At 41.1% G+C, this 20,448-nt stretch overlaps 1 long non-coding RNA gene across 1 annotated transcript in view; it reads right to left on the reverse strand.

Moving 5' to 3' along the window:
• Positions 1-7,109: 7,109 nt before the first annotated feature.
• Positions 7,110-20,448, reverse strand: part of LOC138651153 (uncharacterized) — a 38,763-nt gene continuing 25,424 nt past the window's right edge. The window contains exons 2-3 of the long non-coding RNA XR_011315445.1: positions 14,638-14,767; positions 7,110-7,196 (exon numbers count right to left, since the gene is read on the reverse strand). This is a non-coding gene — a long non-coding RNA (uncharacterized lncRNA). The remainder of the gene's footprint in view (positions 7,197-14,637; positions 14,768-20,448) is intronic.

A 20,448-nucleotide genomic window follows, 5' to 3' on the forward strand; every position in this document is an offset into this window, starting at 1 on the left:
CGTATTTTTCACGCTTCCATAGACTTTCATTGGCGTATTTCTTGCGCAGTACGGTGACAAACGCAGCATGCTGCGATTTTGTACGGCCGTAGAAAGCCGTATAATACTGATCAGTAAAATATGGCAGATAGGAGCAGGGGCATAGAGAATAATTGTGCCGTATTTTTTGCGAGTTTTACGGACGTAGTTTCTGCGCTCTTACGTCCGTAAAACTCGCAAGTGTGAAGCCGGCCTAAGCCTATTATTAGAAGTAATAGGAACAAAATTAGGGTGAGAGGGATTTTGCTCACCTTTTGGAGTTGTGTAAGCAAGCACAACTCTGGAAAAATGTAAAGGTACCTTCACACTGAACAACTTAACAACGATATCGCTAGCGATCCGTGACATTGCAGCGTCCTGGATAGCGATATCGTTGTGTTTGACACGCAGCAGCGATCTGGATCCTGCTGTGACATCGTTGGTCGGAGCAGAAAGGCCAGAACTTTATTTCGTCGCTGGATCTCCTGCAGACATCGCTGAATCGGCGTGTGTGATGCCGATTCAGCGATGTCTTCACTGGTAACCAGAGTAAACATCGGGTTACTAAGCGCAGGGCCGCGCTTAGTAACCCAATGTTTACCCTGGTTACCAGTGTAAATGTAAAAAAAAAAAAACACTACATACTTACATTCCGGTGTCTGTCGCGTCCCCCGACGTTCTGCTTCCCTGCACTGACTGAGCGCCGGCTGGCCGGAAAGCAGAGCACAGCGGTGATGTCACCACTCTGCTTTACGGCTGGCGCTCACACAGTGCAGGGAAGCAGAAGGCCGGGGGACGCGACAGACACCGAAATGTAAGTATGTAGTCTTTTTTTTTTTTACATTTACACTGGTAACGAGGGTAAACATCGGGTTACTAAGCGCGGCCCTGTGCTTAGTAACCCGATGTTTACCCTGGTTACCCGGGGACTTCGGCATCGTTGGTCGTTGGAGAGCTGTCTGTGTGACAGCTCTCCAGCAACCACACAGCAACGCTGCAGCGATCGGCATCGTTGTCTAGATCGCTGCAGCGTCGCTAAATGTGACGGTGCCTTAAATCCTGGAGGGTCCTCGGTGGTGGTCTGCTGCCAGCATGGTTTCCATGGACAATTCCTTGGAAAGGTTCCAACGTTGGAGATAGGAACAGATAAAAAAGTAACCAAGTTATGAGGTGCTTCCACTCAGAGAATCCTAGAATCAAAGAATGGTAGAGTTGGAAGGGACCTCCAGGATCATCGTGTCCAACCCCCTGCTCAATGCAGGAGTCACTAAACCATCTCAGACAGATGCCTGTCCAGCCTCTGCTTTTAGACATCCATTGAAACGAGGATCCAGAGATGTGGATGGACTGAATCATTAATTTATTACACATTTTTTTAAAGCAAAATTTAACAAGAATTCCTGGAGAATAAATAAAACATTACAGGAAGTGAACACGCACACAACGCGTTTCGGCTTCATACACCTGATGAAGGCTATAAAGCCGAAACGCCTTGTGTGTTTACGTCTTGTAATGTTTTATTTATTTTCTAGAAATTCTTGTCAGATTTGTTTTTTTTTGTTTTTTTGAGTTTTTCATAAATTAATGATTCAGTCTATCCACATCTCTGTATTCTCTTATCACCAAGAGGAAGCGCCTCCTGACTTGGTTACTTTTTTTCCCTGTTTCTTTTCTTTTTTTCAGTATTTTTTCTGCCAAGAGGGACATTTTTGAAGCAAAAATGCAAAACGTGTGCACATACCGAAATGTGATTTTTTTTGTATTTATGTAAGGGAATAATTTTGGGATCTGCATGGCTTACTTGCTTTTTTTATTGTGAATTGTTAAGGCTCATTTGGTCATTTCATGGTGGAATTATTTTAGAATGACATTATTTAGCGGTACAGAATTCTTTTAGGAGTGTATAGCAACATCATTTCATCGCTGTGTTAGCATTGTCAGACAATTTTACATAACCATTGTATGGCATATTATGTCAGCATTGCAACTAGTATCGTTATACTGTACATGTGATCATATTATTTGGACCCACAAGCAACTTTTCCTGTTTCCCACTAGGTACTGACATTGCATGGTATTAATTTACTAAGGGTAAGTTCACAAGAACATAAAAATTCATTCATCCTTACATCTAGAAAAGTGCGGCAAATTTTTCTCACTTGTCACATGTGTGCAATTCGTTTTTTTAACTCAGCAGCTATTAATCAATCACAATTTTCTATATGACAGAATTGCTATACTATGGCACCTTATAGCAACCAATTCTTTTTCATGCACCCATGGACTTGAATGGGTCTCATGCGATTTACGGTAGAAACTAGTGCATGCTGCGATTTTTTTTTCACATGCAAATGTAAAAAAAAAACGTTCATCTGCATTGCTCTGGATATAATGGATAGAACTTGGTGGTGTAAAGTTTACCTCCGGTCACTGGTGTCAGCGGATGGGACTACTGCTCCCATCATCCGATGCCTGCTGCCTTTAATAGCAGTGAGAGCAGGAGCGGCGGATGGGTGTACTCATTAGCCGCTCCTGAACTGAATATATAGTTTAAAAAAAAGTGTGAGTTCCCCCTTTTTTTAAAACCCAGCAAGGAAAAACTCACAGCTGGGGATTGCAACCCTCAGCTGTCAGCTTCAGCAAGGCTGGTTATCAGGAATAGAGGGGTCCCCATGCTGTTTTTTAATGGTTTAAATAATTTTAAAAAATGCCGTGCGGTCCCTCCCATTTTTGACAACCAGCCTTGCTAAAGCAGACAGCTAGGGGCTGGTATTCTCTGGCTGGTAAGAGGCCATAAAGCTGACAGCTGAGAGTTGCAACCCCCTGCTGTGAGTTTTGCCTGGCTGGTTATCAAAAATACAGGGGAACCCAAGCCGTTTTATTGTTTTTATTTACAGTGCAACTTTATACCTCTAATCAAACACTGACAAACACTGGATGTTCGGGCCCCCCATTCAAGTGAATGGAGTCCGGGTTCGGGTACTGTTATGGTGCCCAAACATTTTGTAACTGTTCGGCCAAACCCGAACATCCAGGTGTCCGCCCTTCTCTGTTTAGGATCATTATCCATTAGTAGAACCCATCCAGAAAATGAAGCATTTACTTAGAAAATTACTGCAATTACATGTTTTGCTATACACGTGTTAATTTCCTTTGTGTTTATTGGAACACCACAAACAAAAACAGAAAAAAAGACAAATTGGACATAATTTCACCCAAAAATGGTTAGGACAAAATTGTTGGCACCCTCAACCTAGTATTTGATTGCACATTCTTTAGAATAAAAGTCTTAAGTCAATCAATCAATCAATCAAAACAATCGCATTTTGGAGCAATCTTCTTTGCAAACTCCTCCTCGTCTCTCATATGTGAAGGTGCCTTCTCCCAACAGCAATTTTAAGATCTCTCCAAAGGTGTTCAATGGAATTTAGGTCTGTACTCATTGCTGCCCCTTCAGAACTCTCCAGAGCTTTGTTAACCCTAACCTGTTAACCTGCAATTTCTGAGGCTGGTGACTCGGATAAACTTATCCTCAGAAGCAGAGGTGACTCTTGGTCTTCCTTTCCTGGGGCGGTCCTCATGTGAGCCAGTTTCTTTGTAGCGCTTGATGGTTTTTGCCACTGCACTTGGGGACACTTTCAAAGTTTTCCCAATTTTTCGGAATGACTGACCTTCATTTCTTAAAGTAATGATGGCCCCTCGTATTTTTTTACTTAGCTGCTTTTTTCTTGAATGTACAATTTTCATAGTCATGAAAATACAGAAAAATCTTTAAATGAGAAGGTGTGTCCAAACTTTTGGTCTGTAATTATATATATATATATATATATATATATATATATATATATATATATATATATATATTAGGATTATTTCTTGTAGCACTGGGATTCAACATTTATACTCTGGCATTATTCTGCAAATTAGGAAAGCACACTCACACAGAAGTCCTTAAGCAAAAAAAATATTGTGCTAAATTTGGTGAATCTCCTTCTTATATTAGTGGAGCAAAAAAAAGAAGACAGTAAAAGAAAAATTATACTAGAACAGATGAGTTGGGATTTCCATCATGCCACTCATGGACTGCCTCTTCCGTGGCAAAAGACAACCACCATTAGACTTAACTTTGGATTTGGAAAGTGCACCTTTTGAAAGAACAATACGATTGTGAGACTCATTTTAACTAAGTAGTTGAGGAAACAAAATATAACAGTGACAACAACAAAAACTTTCACATATTAATACAAATGTGCCCTCCGGCAATAAAAATTATCCCAATACGTATATTTGTACAAAACAAATTGTGACTTTTTTGTCCTTTTGGAGGGATCTCATAACTTTTTTTTAATAAAGTGTGTGAGGCACCAGCACCTCACATCCAAATTTACTATAATGCATCTTACATACATTTGTACATTTGAAAAAAAATTCACCACCTACATTATAGACAGCAACAAATGGCAACAACATTTTATTTAATTGCTGTTCAAATTCATAATTCTGAAAGATTTATCATCCTCCTGCCATCACCAGCAACAACAAAAAAATACAGGTGCAAAATAAAAAGCAATAAAAGAGCTGACAGATCCTTTGTTTGATTATTTCCCTTGATTTAGTGACTCACGAGCTGGAAGTTCTGCACCAAATTACGCAGCGATTAAATTTGTCCACGATCCAGAAGTTAATCGCTGTTTACAAATCTATAATTTTTCACGCTTTTGTATAAATGATTTTGTATCATTTGAAAACTTCAATAGAAATACTTTCAAGGGAGCATTTTTGGATCGATGTTGACACTTCCGTGAGTAATGCCACAAAGTCAGGGTTCAAATCACCTTCTGTTTATCTAGTTTATGTTATGACTCTAGATTTTAGCTTAAAGATGACCTGACTGTTCTCCCGACAAGTCTCTTTTAGTATGTACTTGTCTTTCTCATGAAATAATCTTTTATGCTTCTTGTTCTAAAACTTTGTTGTTCCTTCTATTGCAAAAGCGTTAAAAAAGAAATGTTCACATTTGGGTGTTAAGATTCCCCTTGTGAGGATTAATGGAAACACGTTATCGAGGGTTGATTACATAATGCAAAATGTTAGGAAATATGAATCAGAAATGGTATTGTCTCATGAGGAATGCAAATATTTGCTAAAAAAAGACAGGTAATGAGATCGTAAAAGGTGGGTGCAACTTAATTTGTATTAGGGCGCAGTCAGACTGCTGTATAACTTCCCTTCACTTTCATCTGAAAACACCACCTTGGACCACTGACAACAGTCCAGTTCTGTTTCTCCTTGACCCAGGTAATACGCCTCTGGCATTGTCTATTGGTCATGAGTGGCTTGACACAAGAAATGCGACACTTGTAGCCCCTGTCCTGGATACGTCTGTGTGCGGTGGCTCTTGAAGCAATGACTCCAGCAGCAGTCCACTCCTTGTGAATCTCCCCAAAATTTTTGAATGGCCTTTTCTTAATAATCCTTTCAAGGTTGCTTGTGCACCTTCTTCTACCACACTTTTTCTTTCTACTCAACTTTCCATTAATATGCTTGGATACAGCACTCTGTGAACAGCTGGCTTCTTTAGCAATGACATTTTGTGGCTTACCCTCCTTGTGGAGTGTGTCAATGACTGCCTTCTGGACATCTGTCAAGTCAGAAGTCTTCCATATGCTTGTGGAGCTACTGAAACAGACTAAGGGACCTTTTTAAAGGCTTAGGAAGCCTTTGGAGGTGTTTTTGTTAATTGTTCTAATTTACTGAGATAATGATTTTTGGGTTTTCATTGGCTGTAAGCCATAATCATCAACATTGGCAGAAATAAACATGTGAAATAGATCACTCTGTGTGTAATGCCTCTATATAATATACGAGTTTCACTTTTTGTATTGAAGAACTGAAATAAATTAACTTTTTGATAATATTGTAATTTTGTGAGAAGCATCTGTACATACAGTACAGACCAAAAGTTTGGACACACCTTCTCATTTAAAGATTTTTCTGTATTTTTATGACTATGAAAATTGTACATTCACACTGAAGGCATCAAAACTATGAATTAACACATGTGGAATTATATACTTAACAAAAAAGTGTGAAACAACTGAAATTATGTCTTATATTCTAGGTTCTTCAAAGTAGCCACCTTTTGCTTTGATGACTGCTTTGCACACTCTTGGCATTCTCTTGATGAGCTTCAAGAGGTAGTCACCGGGAATGGTTTTCACTTCACAGGCGTGCCCTTTCAGGTTTAATAAGTGGGATTTCTTGCCTTATAAATGGGGTTGGGACCATCAGTTGTGTTGTGCAGAAGTCTGGTGGATACACAGCTGATAGTCCTACTGAATAGACTGTTAGAATTTGTATTATGGCAACAAAAAAGCAGCTAAGTAAAGAAAAATGAGTGGCCATCATTACTTTAAGAAATGAGGGTCAGTCAGTCCGAAAAATTGGGAAAGCTTTGAAAGTGTCCCCAAGTGCAGAGGCAAAAACCATCAAGTGCTACAAAGAAACTGGCTCACATGAGGACCACCCCAGGAAAGGAAGACCAAGGGTCACCTCTGCTTCTGAGGATAAGTTTATCCGAGTCACCAGCCTCAGAAATCGCAGAACTCCTTCAAGATTGTTGGAAGACCATTCCCGGTGACTACTTCTTGAAGCTCATCAAGAGAATGCCAAAAGTGTGCAAAGCAGTCATCAAAGCAAAAGGCCGCTACTTTGAAGAACCTAGAATATAAGACATAATGTCAGTTGTTTCACACTTTTCTGTTAAGTATATAATTCCACATCTGTTAATTCATAGTTTTGATGCCTTCAGTGTGAATGTACAATTTTCATAGTCATGAAAATACAGAAAAATCTTTAAATGAGAAGTATACTAAAAGAACACAGCTGACCGCACTACCGCTGCAGCTGACTGCCTCCGCTCCAGGCTTGTCGGCCACAGCTGACTCACAGATCTCGGGTGCTTCAATCCAGAAAGCCAGATGTCATGGATATGAGAACAATAACATGGGAGCACTCACCGATCTTCTGAAGCAGGTATCTTTATTGATTAAAAATCTTCACGGCACGGGGGTGTCTGTACATGAGAATGCGGGAGCAGAACGACGGCCGTTTCGCGCCGGTCTGGCGCTTCAAATGAGAAAGTGTGTCCAAACTTTTGGTCTGTACTGTATATATATCTATAACATAAATATATAAGATTGTTGACAAAGCCTAATATTTTTTTATTTCCATTATTCAATTAAAGGGCATGTATCAGTGGATCATATGGTTCACAGACTGACAATTATCGACATCATTAGGTAGAGCTTCTAAAGTAGCTGATAATTGGGATGATAAGAGTCTGTGAAATATGGAAATTAATTTACTAGCTCTCTGGAAGTTTATGGCTCAGCTTTAATATTTAATCATTTTCTTGTGTTGAGCCATTGGATATATCGACTTAAAAGGGAAAACAAACCAAGAGCAGTGTGAAATCCAGCAAGGTGTACTATTCTCTAACACACCCACCGTCACAGTAAAACACCACATTTAGTGGAGAATTTTTTGCGAAACTGACAGCAAAAATGTTGCAGTTCTACCACAAACAGCAAAAAACACAATGTGCCTGCAACAAGTGATCTACGGCAACCTTACGACGAATGTCAAAGAGGATCTCTCCTCTCCCCTGGTCTCTCTGTTGTAGTAAAACTTCTATTCCCCCAAAATAATCATCATCTTCTTGTGAACTTTCCGGTGGGTGTGGTGCTCCTCCTAGAAATGTATGACTAAATTGACAATTGATAAGCAAATAAAATGTTTGAGAACTGAATTGTACTCAAACATTGCAAAAATCCACATTTGCCAACAACAGGAATTCAGCAAAATGGCATCTTTTTCTGAACCGTTAAGTGCCATCAAATATAAACAAATTTAAAAGATACTTAAACTCACCTTACTGCTCACCTCTCTAGCCCCTCTGTTCCTCATGATCAACCATCTGGTCCTCATCACAACTTATCACTGTTGCAAGCCCTAGAATCCTAGAATGTGAGAGATGGAAGGGACCTCCAGGGTCATCGTGTCCAACTCCCTGCTCAATGCAGGATTCAATAAATCATTTCAGATAAACTTGGTTTAAAGGCTTCCCTTGAAGGAGAACTCAGTCACCACCTCTCACGGTAGCCTGTTCCACTCTTTGATCACCCTCACTGTCAAAAAGTTTTTTCTAATATCTAATCTGTATCTTCTCCCTTTCAGTTTCAACCTATTGCATCTCAGGTTTCCATGTGCAAATGAGAATGATGAGGATTCCTCTACACGGTGACAGCCCTTCAGATATTTGTAGAAAGCTATTAAGTCTCCTCGGTTAGGTTCACATTGCGTTAGTGCAGTCCGTTCAACGCATACCTTAAACGGACTGCGCTAACGCAAGTGCCACCTTTGCCCAGCGCTAGCACAGATGGAGCATCTGCTAGCTCCATCTGCGCTAGCAGTGACGGATCCGCGTCTCAGGTCCGTCACTCAAATGACGGCACATCGCTAGCGCACGCCCATAGTGGGCGTGTGCTAGCGATGCGTCCGACATTGCATTCAATGGCGGCATTAACAGACTACGTTACACCGCGTTATGCAGCGGTGTAACGTAGTCCGTTTAACGGTGTCACTGAACGCAATGTGAACCCAGCCTAGCCTTCTTTTATGAAAGCTAAACATTTCCAGATTCTTTAACCGTTTCCCGTAGGGCATTCTTTGCAGTCTGCTCATCATCTTGGTACCTCTTCTCTGAACTTGCTCCAGTTTTTCAATGTCTTTTTAACAAAGTGGTGCCCAGAACTGGACGCAGTATTCCAGATGAGAGATAATTACTTCATTTGATCTAGACTCTATGCTTTTCTTAATACATCTTAGAATGGTGTTTGCTTTTTTGCTGCTGCATCACACTGTTGACTCATGTGCAGTCTGTGATCTATACGTATACTTGAGTCTTTTTCACATGTGCTGTTAATTAGTTCTTTTCCTCCCATTCTGTAAATATCATTTTAATTTTTCTTGCATTTTGCATTTCTCCCTGTTATATATCATTCTATTAATTGCTGTCCATTGTTCAAGCTTATCTAGATCCTTCTGAATCCCTGAATTCCCTAATGCTCTCACACCAGGCTGGGACTTCCAGCTCTTATACACATGCCATGGCATTTTGACCATCCGTGCACTTGCGCAGAAAAGGATTCAACATTTGCAGTGGTGATTAGAAAATGCAACCAGGACTGTACAGATAAGGGTGAGGAGCGGAGGGCGGCAGAGTTGAGTGGTGAGATGAATATAAGGATTTTTTTTTAGTATTTACATTTATTATGCTCTGGAGTCTGTAGAGAACTCTGATCATAATAAGGGACATTAAATTTGCTGAGAATAACTTCTCTGCGAATAGAGTTTCCTGGGAAATTCTGCAAGAAAAGGCGAATATGAATTTTGCCTAATCCGCTTATCTCTAATCCCCAATAAAAAGAAATCTATTTTGACAAGGGGAATGGTAATGTCCATTTGTCAATTCATTGTTACGTTTTCAGGAGGATTAACAGTCCAAATTGTCCAAAGAAAACATACTTCAGATGTGTGATTTCATTGGAAATGAAAGCAATAACTAAAAGGGGCATTAGGAAAACCTCTTATTCCACTGCAGACCATGTACACACTGTACGATGAAGGCTGATGTGCCTGATGGGTCACTGCTCCCCTGTGCCTTCTTCTGTTCTACATCGTGTGATTGACAGATCTCTCCTTCTCTATGTAAAGATAAATCACTTATCTCCCTTAGGTCACCAGCCACATCACTAAATTAGGCTGCACTCATAGAAACACAGTGAGCTAAAGTGACAGGTCCATTAATACATCAATAATAATTGTAAGTAATCCATACATTGTGCTGGGAGGATACAAACAAACGATATTTATACATAAAAGTAGCAAAACAAAAGGTTCTTCCTGCCTATTCCGATGCTTATTCTGCCATCTTTCACTATGGTTAATTGTGACTTGTAGGATCGCTACTTCCAACAGGTGGCGCTATAGAGTTCTAGTCTTCTTCCTCTCTGAAGAGGCAATTTGCATACTTACACAGGAGACGTGGGAACTTTATTGGAATTTATGGGGGCCCCAGTAATAAGACCACCATCGATCTTACATTTATCCCCTCTCCTGCGGAGAAATGTGGTCCATGGAACAGCCCCTTTAAATCTTTGCTTACTTGCCCGAGGACAGTCCTTGAGGATACAAAGTTTCTTCTGTGTCTCATATAGTTGGCATTATTGTCAAGCACTTTTTAAAAAGTAATTACCTCTTCACAATATGTCTTAACTCATGAGGCAGAGAGAGGAGGAACAGATGGTAAGAACTGCACACAATCAGGACCAGATTAATCGTTTAATCAGCAGGGAAAACCAGATACATGACAATGGGAAAGTCAAAAGGTTTCCCGAATATTCAGCAGAGAAGAATAACCTAATAGAAGGTATTTTATTTTTGTGCTTTCTTCCTCCGTAGCGTATTTATATGCAGAGCATGATCTCCGGTAGTGAGGTGGAATACTGATATATACACCATTATTGCATAGCAGGAGACGACACGACTCTTACTATAAGGGATGGTTCAGATGTGGATCATTTATGGTCAAGGTTCCGCACCGCAAATCTGCAGCAAATTACAGTACAACATGCGTGGAGAGGATTGTGAAATGTAGGAAAAAGAATGGCGGGATTCGTATCCCAGTGTGTTATTCTGCCGAAAAAAAATGTATTCAAAATTTACAGGATATTTAACCCTTTTCTGTACATGCAGTGGATGAACTCTAAGGAGAGCCAGGTGCTAGATCCACAGCAAAAAATCTACACGTGGATTCTACTGCGGAATCGTCATGGCTTTACATCGAGATGGCAGAAATATTTCACTATGTCTGGACTGACCCAATGGGTGCTTTGATCAAAATTTGATTAAAGGGAACCTGTCATTTTGAAAATGGCAGCCGATCTACAGGCAGGATGTTCTAGAGCAGGATGAGCTGATCAGGTTGATAGATATTTTTGTGGGAATGTATCAGTAAAACTTGCATTTTATTAATTGAAATCCTTGGTGCTTGCATTATACGAGTCTAGTGGGGCGGTCCTACTTCACGATTGACATCCATCTTTGCATGCACAATCGCTAGAAGGACCGCCCAATGGACTCCTCTTGCATACAGACACCAGGGATTTTACTTTATAAAATCCATGTCTAACTGAATCTTTTCCTATAGCCTATAAACCTCAACTTCTCCTCTATACTGTGCTAAGCAAAGATTGGACTGCTTGTATAATAGGACCAGTTCCCTTTAAATCAAAGCTGTCACCAAGTTTATTCGACCAGCATAATATAAGTACAGAGACCCCGATTCCAGGGGTGTATCACTTTACTGGACTTCTTGCTGTAGTTTTGATAATATCAGATTTTTTATCTGCTGCATCTCTGCTAGTCCTCTCAGACGTGAGTTCTGCATAATCTCGCCCACACCATTGTTTGCCAACTATTTGTCCACACTATGCACAGATGGAAAGCTGCCAATTAGTATTGGGGGACAAGGATAGCCAGAGCTCATGTGTATCAAGGACTACACAGCAAGAGCTCATCCATGAAAGGACTAGCAGATCTGCAGCAGGTGAATTTTATCAAACCTACATCAAGAAACCTGGTGGGTGACCCTGCGCTGCAATTAGGGTTTTTGTCCATACTTTATACTATTCTCAGATATGGCAGCGTAAAAATGTGACAGATTCTATTGAGATGGGGTTTCCTCATCCCACTCAACCTCTCTGGGCTGAGGCAAGGTAAAACACCCCAAGCAACCAGCTGTATTTTGTAGGAAAGGATGCCAATGGCAGCAAGTGCAATATAGTATTACAGAGGGGTTCCTGAACAGGGGACCCCCATCAATGATGTTGGGGTGCTTGGGCAGTGACTGTGCTGATGAAATGAGGCAACTTTTCTAAGTTCAGAAAGAAGAAGGAGTAGTTAACTTACAAAGTACAAAAAGAAAAGAAAAGTTCTTCTCTTTCGGACACCTGGATATAAAGTTGATTCGATAGTAATGGTGTTGTCCAATTTTGGAGATTGTAGGCTTAAAAAGCCTTAAACTTAGGATATGGCTTAAAAGTCTGACTGATAAGTGTCTTTCTACTAATTTCTATGGGAGGTCCAAAAAGTACAAATCAAGCTCCGTCAATCATTTTGGATGCGCCCATATAAATTAATGAATGGAGCAGAGACACACGAGGCCACCTCTTTGTTCCTCTCGGCTTTGGATGTAGGTAGATATTGGTCCTAGCAGAGAAACTGGCATCTGTTGGAAAGCCGCTATCCAATCTCAGAAAACCCCTAGAAATGCATTTCATTCTAAACGTATTCTACGAAAACATTACATTGCATCCGTCTTTTCTGCACAGCTTCTCCGCGCCTTACCGTAACGTGCGAAAACTAAGAAAATCAAACCCAAATCTACATTGTCAGACACTGATTAATTCCACTCCATGACTTGGAATAATAGCTCAGGTTTGTCGTCTCTTGCAAATATGGATCTCAACAAAATAAATAAATGCAGAATAATGCGCCGAAAGGAGACTTCAAAGGCTTGTAAAAAAAAAATGTAGCCGTTCTGAGAAATACTGAAAACACATCAGTAAAATGTCCCATCTTCCCCTTATGAAAGTAACTTCTGAATACATTTGGTTTTGTTTTCCTTTGTTCTTCTCAAAAGCTGTAGATCTTAAGCTTTATGACATCAGATACTGGAAACTTTTAGCTTTTTTCTTTGTTCTTTACATAACAAATTGCCTTAACTCCTTCCCGATCAGGGAATTGTTATTTTTTTGTTTTCGTTTTTACGCTTTCATTTTTTTTTTTCCATCGACGTAGCCATACGATGGCGTATTTTTTAAAGATGTGATAATTTAAAGTGACACCATTATTAGTATTACTGTTTACACAGGCACAAAAGTTTTATCAACTTTTGTAAAGGTGCGCTGAGCATAAAGAGTGTTTTGGTTTACTATTTTTTGCTTTCGGCAAAAAAAAAAAAAAAAAAAGAAAAGAAAAAAAGCCCCAAACCGGTTTACCCTGCAGATTAATTAATTTTATATTAAGTCTGACTTTCGCGGATGTCATGATACCAAACATGTTTTATTTCATTATTTTTAATCAGGAAGAATGGGATAATTTAAATTTTGTATAACTTTTTTTTTTATAGTTTTTTATCTTTTTCTTTAATTTTCAGTACTCTTAGGGGACTTGTTTATTTGTTTTGCAGTTTTTCGAGTGAATGACATTCTCCTATAAAGCTCAGGCTATGAATCATGAGAAGACAAAGATGGCAACCCATCACCACCCTATGATTGAGTAGAGAAGGGGTATAGGAAGCCGGTGATTGACAGCAGGGTTATAATGAATGACCAGCAGTGATGGGAACAAGCTCCTTTCGCTGCTGTTAAAGGAAGATGCCAACGTGTAACAGTGTGCATTTGCAGGGCATCATGTTGGCTCAGATCCGGAGCCTGCTACATACACCGGCTCTCAACGTCTCCTCGAGAAGCATTTAAAGGGTTAATAAACTGATCTTTTTATATGTTTAGTCCATGTCCAGTAGAGTTAATCGGTGGAAATCCAGGTCCCAAGACCCCATACCAACCACCCAAACCAAGAAATAGAGCAACCCAACTTGTGCTCAAGCACATGTAGAGCCATGTTCGAATTTTCCTACATCTTCCCCTTTGGTTTGTGAGATTAAGGGGGTCTCGGGTCCTAAATAAAAAGTACTAATGAGGGTCTGCAATGTATTAGAATGTTACATTGGTTGCAAGTCATCATAGTCATCTTTTGAAAGTTGTTTCCATTTTGAGAGGACGTAACAATAAAACGATCCGTAATTGGGTAAACATGATGCAAAATTATTCCACTGCATCCTGGATTTTGGAAACGCTCCACACTACAGAATAATATTTCATTGCTGTAGATATTTATATACGGACTCAGCTCATATTACCATGTGAATGCAATAATGGCGTCCATCGAAGGATCGAAGCAATCTGCACTTCAATGGTGTATAGACAGTATATACATAAAAGACAGGAATATACATGTAATACCTGTCAATAAAAAATATCGACAGTAGACCAGGGTCTTTGTCAAAGGTATAAAAAATGTACGGCAATGTGCAAAATAAGGCAACAAAATAATTAGAATTCAATGAGCGAGGTCAGAGGTTACAAGAAGGAAATCAATATTGGCATAATGAAGAAGCAAATGCATTACAGTTACGAAAAATCTAAATAATGCATGTATACGCGCACGCATTCTATTCATGAGCAGATAGAATATTCTTTTTCTGACTTTTTTTCTGCTTACTGTGTATACATTATCAGTGGGAATGGCCTGGAACCATGTCTTGTGATATAAGGCTATTGAGAAGTGCATGGACAACACACAAGAAAATAATTATCAAAGCAACACAAAAACTTAAAAAGGGATTTTCTTCTTTTCTTTTCTTTAACTTTTTATATGCCTCAGTGTGGTAAAAAAAAATGAAATAGCATAAACTTGTCTTTCTATCCTTACCACTCCTTCCATCACATTAGATGTATGATCCAGCAGTCCTCGCCTTCCTTTCAAAAGTGATTGGCACTTGGTAGCTGCAGCCAATCGCTGGAACCACTGATTGGCTGCAGTGGTCTCATGCCAACTGTGCCTGAAAAAAAAAAGAAAAGAGGTGGAGAATGAATGGAAATGGACAGCAGAATGGAGGAGAAGTCAGGTGTCAGAAGGTGAGTACACAGCATTTATTTTTTTTTTTTTCCTAACAGCGGTAATATATAAAGTACCGTAAGTAAAGTAGAATAACAGCCCTTTAAGGTAATACATTGCAAAGAAGAAAAAGTAAATTACAGTGAGGGCTCACGGACAGGACCGATTTTCTCATGCAAGTGCTATCCATGATTTTCACGGATAGTACTCGTACTTGTGATAGTCTACGGGACCGTTCATATGTCCAATTTTGATCAGAGTGTTGGATCAAAATCGGCAAAGTAAGTTTATGGGTCGTCTGCAAAAAAAAAAATAAACCAGACAACACTCAGAGGACATTTTCACAGAATGACGGAATGGAGAAGGTGGAGAGCAGTTTTTTTTCTCTCCACCTCCCAGAAAAACTAATGGCAGACTGACCCGACTCTGACCCGACTCTGACCCGACTCTGACCCGACTCTGACCCGACTCTGACCCGACTCTGACCCGACTCTGACCCGACTCTGATCCGACTCTGACCCGACTCTGATCCGACTCTGATCCGACTCTGATCCGACTCTGATCCGACTCTGATCCGACTCTGATCCGACTCTGATCCGACTCTGATCCGACTCTGATCCGACTCTGATCCGATTAATCAGACCAGTTTTCTTGGATGTGGAACTGAGTGTGGTTTCGAATCAACACTAAAGTAGGTCATGTCAAGGCCACATTGACACGTTCAGTATCTGGTCAGTATTTTACATCAGTATTTGTAAGCCAGAATTTGGTGTGGAACAATCAGAGGAAGAGTATAATAGAAGCACGTTAAACTCCTGGTTTTGGCTTACACATACTGATGTGAAATATTAACCAAATACTGAATGTCTGAATGTGGCCTAATGGAGAAAGTGGTCGTATATCTCAAAATTGTGGTAAGAAAAAAAAGAGAGACATCGTTACATCAATGAAAAATAGACATCTATCGCTTAAAACAGGAAAAAAATAAAATCTAAAAATTCAAACGTAAAGACTTTCAAGGTCTGGAAAAAGACACAGCTTAAAGCGGGTAATTCCCCACTGGGACATTTATTGCATAGTCAAAGGATAGACCATCAATGTCCAATAGCCCACTGATAGGAAAGAGTTTTTCTTTAAAACGGGGCCCCTTAGCACATCCAGAATGAAGAGTCAGTGTGCATTCACTTGTCTATTCATTTTCTGAGCCCACTTGCCTGGCAGTTTTTGGCGCTCCCATACAAGGGATCGGAGAGAGCCCCTCGTTTACGGCAAAGTTTGTGTTTCCGAACAACTTGTTTCTACTTACAAACATGATGAGAAGGGGTTAAACTTACAGATTTCGTACTACTAGACGAGAACCACTATTAATTATATATGAAAGAAAAAATACAGATCACAGCTTACCATCACACCATCCATGGAAGTAATTGACTGCAGGGAAGATCTTTCAATGTCTTTCTGAACTGCATTGAACGCGATGTAGTTCTTGCCTGCAGCCAATCACCTCTGTGGTCTCCATATCAGAGCGGAGAGCATTACCACACGGGGGAGACCGGCGCTTCAGAGATCAGGGGCCACTGATCATTCCCGAACAATTGCATTGACAAGTGTGAGAAGCTTTAGATGCTACGAGACGTATTTGAGCCTCTTTTTGCGAAAGCTCTGGGAATAAATGAGCATATTGGTAACAAAAGATAACACCGAGCCAAATAAACAGCACTGGAACAGATGAGAAAGCAATATTAATTAGGTACATGGATTAGGAACTTTATTCTCCTCCTCAATCCTTTAAATCTAATGGATTAAAAAAAAAATCAGAATGATAAATATTTACAGTATTTGGATTAATTTTATTGATATGCGATTTTTGCCACTTTATTGTGTACATAAAACAGAGGAATATTTATTAGTTTTGGACTTTCTGACATTATTTAGGCAATTTGTGTTCATTGATCAGATGTTACACCCTACATATGGAGCTTGTGGGTCAGAACGTTTCCCATTCCCTGTGTTGGATTCTCTGTTACATGGAAGTCAAACTGGGAATATACAGTAGTTGTCGTTGTCACAGTCTTCTCTCCGATATTGACTACACATTGTAATGAGTGGGACGGTATACTCACTGGTTCTAACATCTGTGGATCATGAGTGACTTTTCCGGCGATAACATCCCAATCTTCAATCTCCTGATGGCTGACACATGTGATTGTCTGCAGTGGTCAGGTGATTGATACAGGACATCAATGGATGTGCTTTGGATGATGTCATGGTCAAGTCATCAGACCACGGCAGCCAATCACAGGCAGTAGTGGTAAGGTCATACAAAGACTGAAAATGATCGAATTCTATCCAGGAAGTTCTCCATTTACAGCATTGCCAGTACTCACTTTTCTTTGACTTGACCTTGTACATAAAGAAAATAATTGTGGATGTTCTGCACTGCTGGTGAGTGGAGGGGCAAATCGAGGTAGACACAAAATAGTTTTTTTATTTTGTTAACACATTTGGAAGTTTACATACTTCTTGTTCAGGACAATAAAACCATATGCCTGGGCAGCAGTCATCATCTGGCTGTAAAAGCAGTAACAGGAGATGGCTCTGATCGCTGCTATTGAGCCTTGTAAATTCCACAGTTAAACACTGATTGCAGCATTTAAATAACGCGACCACAAATGCGCTGTCATGGAATTAAATGTAGCACCACTATCATGTTCTGCTGTTTGTATTAAAAATATATAAATTTTTTGTCCATAACTACTATGTGTATTATACAATATGGAAAAATTTCAATTGAAGAATTTGAGTGGAATTGAATTCTACACTCGCAAAAAATGCTAATTATTTATTTATTTTTGCAATTTGTTTCAGAGTGGATTTTGAAAAATTACGGATGCCTTTTGGCAGAGACGTAAAGGGCCATTCAAAAGGTTAAAAATGAAAAAAAACAAAAAACGAATTCTCTCCTTACCGCTCACTTCTTCAGCCCTCCTGCGCTTTGCTGCTCTTTGCTGCCCACAGCCTGCTCTTTGCTGCCCACAGCCTGCTTTTTGCTGTCCACAGTATGCTTTTTGCTGTCCAGTCTGCTTTTTGCTGTCCACAGTCTGCTTTTTGCTGTCCACAGTCTGCTTTTTGCTGTCCACAGTCTGCTTTTTGCTGTCCACAGTCTGCTTTTTGCTGTCCACAGTCTGCTATTTGCTGTCCACAGTCTGCTTTTTCCTGTCCACAGCCTGCTTTTTGCTGTACACTGCCTGCTCTTTGCTGTCCACTGCCTGCTTTTTGCTGTCCACAGTCTGCTTTTTGCTGCCCACAGCCTGCTTTTTGCTGTCCCTAGCCTGCTCTTTGCTGTCGCCAGCCTGCTCATTGCTGTCCATAGCCTGCTTTTTGCTGTCCACAGCCTGCTTTTTGCTGTCCACAGCCTGCTTTTTGCTGTCCACAGCCTGCTTTTTGCTGTCCACAGTCTGCTCTTTGCTGTCCACAGCCTGCTCTTTGCTGTCCACAGCCTGCGCTTTGCTGCCCACAGCCTGCTCTTTGCTGCCCACAGTATTCAGTTTTAACTACCTTCCTCTGGTTCTGGAGAACTTCCCCTTTTGGACCATTGAAAGCTATTTAACCTGGAAGCCGGACCAGTCAGCGCATAATCCATGTATCATACCCAAACCACAGACTATCTACCAGTGGCGTATACAGGGGGGCAGCCGGGGCATGTGCCCCGGGCACAGCCCACAGGGGGGTGCCAGCTGGGCCGCCTGAATCATGATGATGTGGCATTGCATTGCGGAGGTCACGGTGTCCAAGCTGAGGCTCCTCGTCGGCGCTTGGCGGCATTCTGGCACCACCCCCTGTTATGATAGGCAATTCAGTAACACAATGTACATAGCGATCAGAGCACATACAGTGATCTGACAATAACCCAAAATAATAGAACGAGCTCTGAGACGTGGAAACTCTGTAGACCGCAATTCCTGATCCTCTCCAAACACAACTAGAGGCAGCTGTGGATTGCGCCTAAGGCTCCCTATGCAACTCGGCACAGCCTGAGAAACTAACTAGCCTGAAGATAGAAAAATAAGCCTACCTTGCCTCAGAGAAATACCCCAAAGGAAAAGGCAGCCCCCCACATATAATGACTGTGAGTAAGATGAAAAGACAAACGTAGGGATGAAATAGATTCAGCAAAGTGAGGCCCGATATTCTAGACAGAACGAGGATAGGAAAGATAACTTTGCGGTCTACACAAAACCCTAAAGAAAACCACGCAAAGGGGGCAAAAAGACCCTCCGTACCGAACTAACGGCACGGAGGTACACCCTTTGCGTCCCAGAGCTTCCAGCAAAACAAATAGACAAGCTGGACAGAAAAAAATAGCAACAAATAGCAAAGAAGCACTTAGCTATGCAGAGCAGCAGGCCACAGGAATGATCCAGAGAAACACAAGTCCAACACTGGAACATTGACAGGAAGCATGGATAAAAGCATCAGGTGGAGTTAAGTAGAGAAGCAGCTAACGACCTCACCAGATCACCTGAGGGAGGAAACTCAGAAGCTGCAGTACCACTTTCCTCCACAAACGGAAGCTCCCAGAGAGAATCAGCCGAAGTACCACTTGTGACCACAGGAGTGAACTCTGCCACAGAATTCACAACAGTACCCCCCCCCTTGAGGAGGGGTCACCGAACCCTCACCAGAGCCCACAGGCCGACCAGGATGAGCCACATGAAAGGCACGAACAAGATCGGGAGCATGGACATCAGAGGCAAAAACCCAGGAATTATCTTCCTGAGCATAACCCTTCCATTTAACCAGATACTGGAGTTTCCGTCTTGAAACACGAGAATCCAAAATCTTCTCCACAATATACTCTAATTCCCCCTCCACCAAAACCGGGGCAGGAGGCTCAACAGATGGGACCATAGGTGCCACGTATCTCCGCAACAATGACCTATGGAATACGTTATGTATGGAAAAAGAATCTGGAAGGGTCAGACGAAAAGACACAGGATTAAGAACCTCAGAAATCCTATACGGACCAATAAAACGAGGTTTAAACTTAGGAGAGGAAACCTTCATAGGAATATGACGAGAAGATAACCAAACCAGATCCCCAACACGAAGTCGGGGACCCACACGGCGTCTGCGATTAGCGAAAAGTTGAGCCTTCTCCTGGGACAAGGTCAAATTGTCCACTACCTGAGTCCAAATCTGCTGCTACCTGTCCACCACAGTATCCACACCAGGACAGTCCGAAGACTCAACCTGTCCTGAAGAGAAACGAGGATGGAACCCAGAATTGCAGAAAAACGGCGAAACCAAGGTAGCCGAGCTGGCCCGATTATTAAGGGCGAACTCAGCCAAAGGCAAAAAGGACACCCAGTCATCCTGATCAGCAGAAACAAAGCATCTCAGATATGTTTCCAAGGTCTGATTGGTTCGTTCGGTCTGGCCATTAGTCTGAGGATGGAAAGCCGAGGAAAAAGACAAGTCAATGCCCATCCTACCACAAAAGGCTCGCCAAAACCTCGAAACAAACTGGGAACCTCTGTCAGAAACAATATTCTCTGGAATGCCATGCAAACGAACCACATGCTGGAAGAACAAAGGCACCAAATCAGAAGAGGAAGGCAATTT

Source organism: Ranitomeya imitator, chromosome 10, assembly GCF_032444005.1.
Source record: "Ranitomeya imitator isolate aRanImi1 chromosome 10, aRanImi1.pri, whole genome shotgun sequence".
Lineage (NCBI taxonomy): Eukaryota > Metazoa > Chordata > Amphibia > Anura > Dendrobatidae > Ranitomeya > Ranitomeya imitator.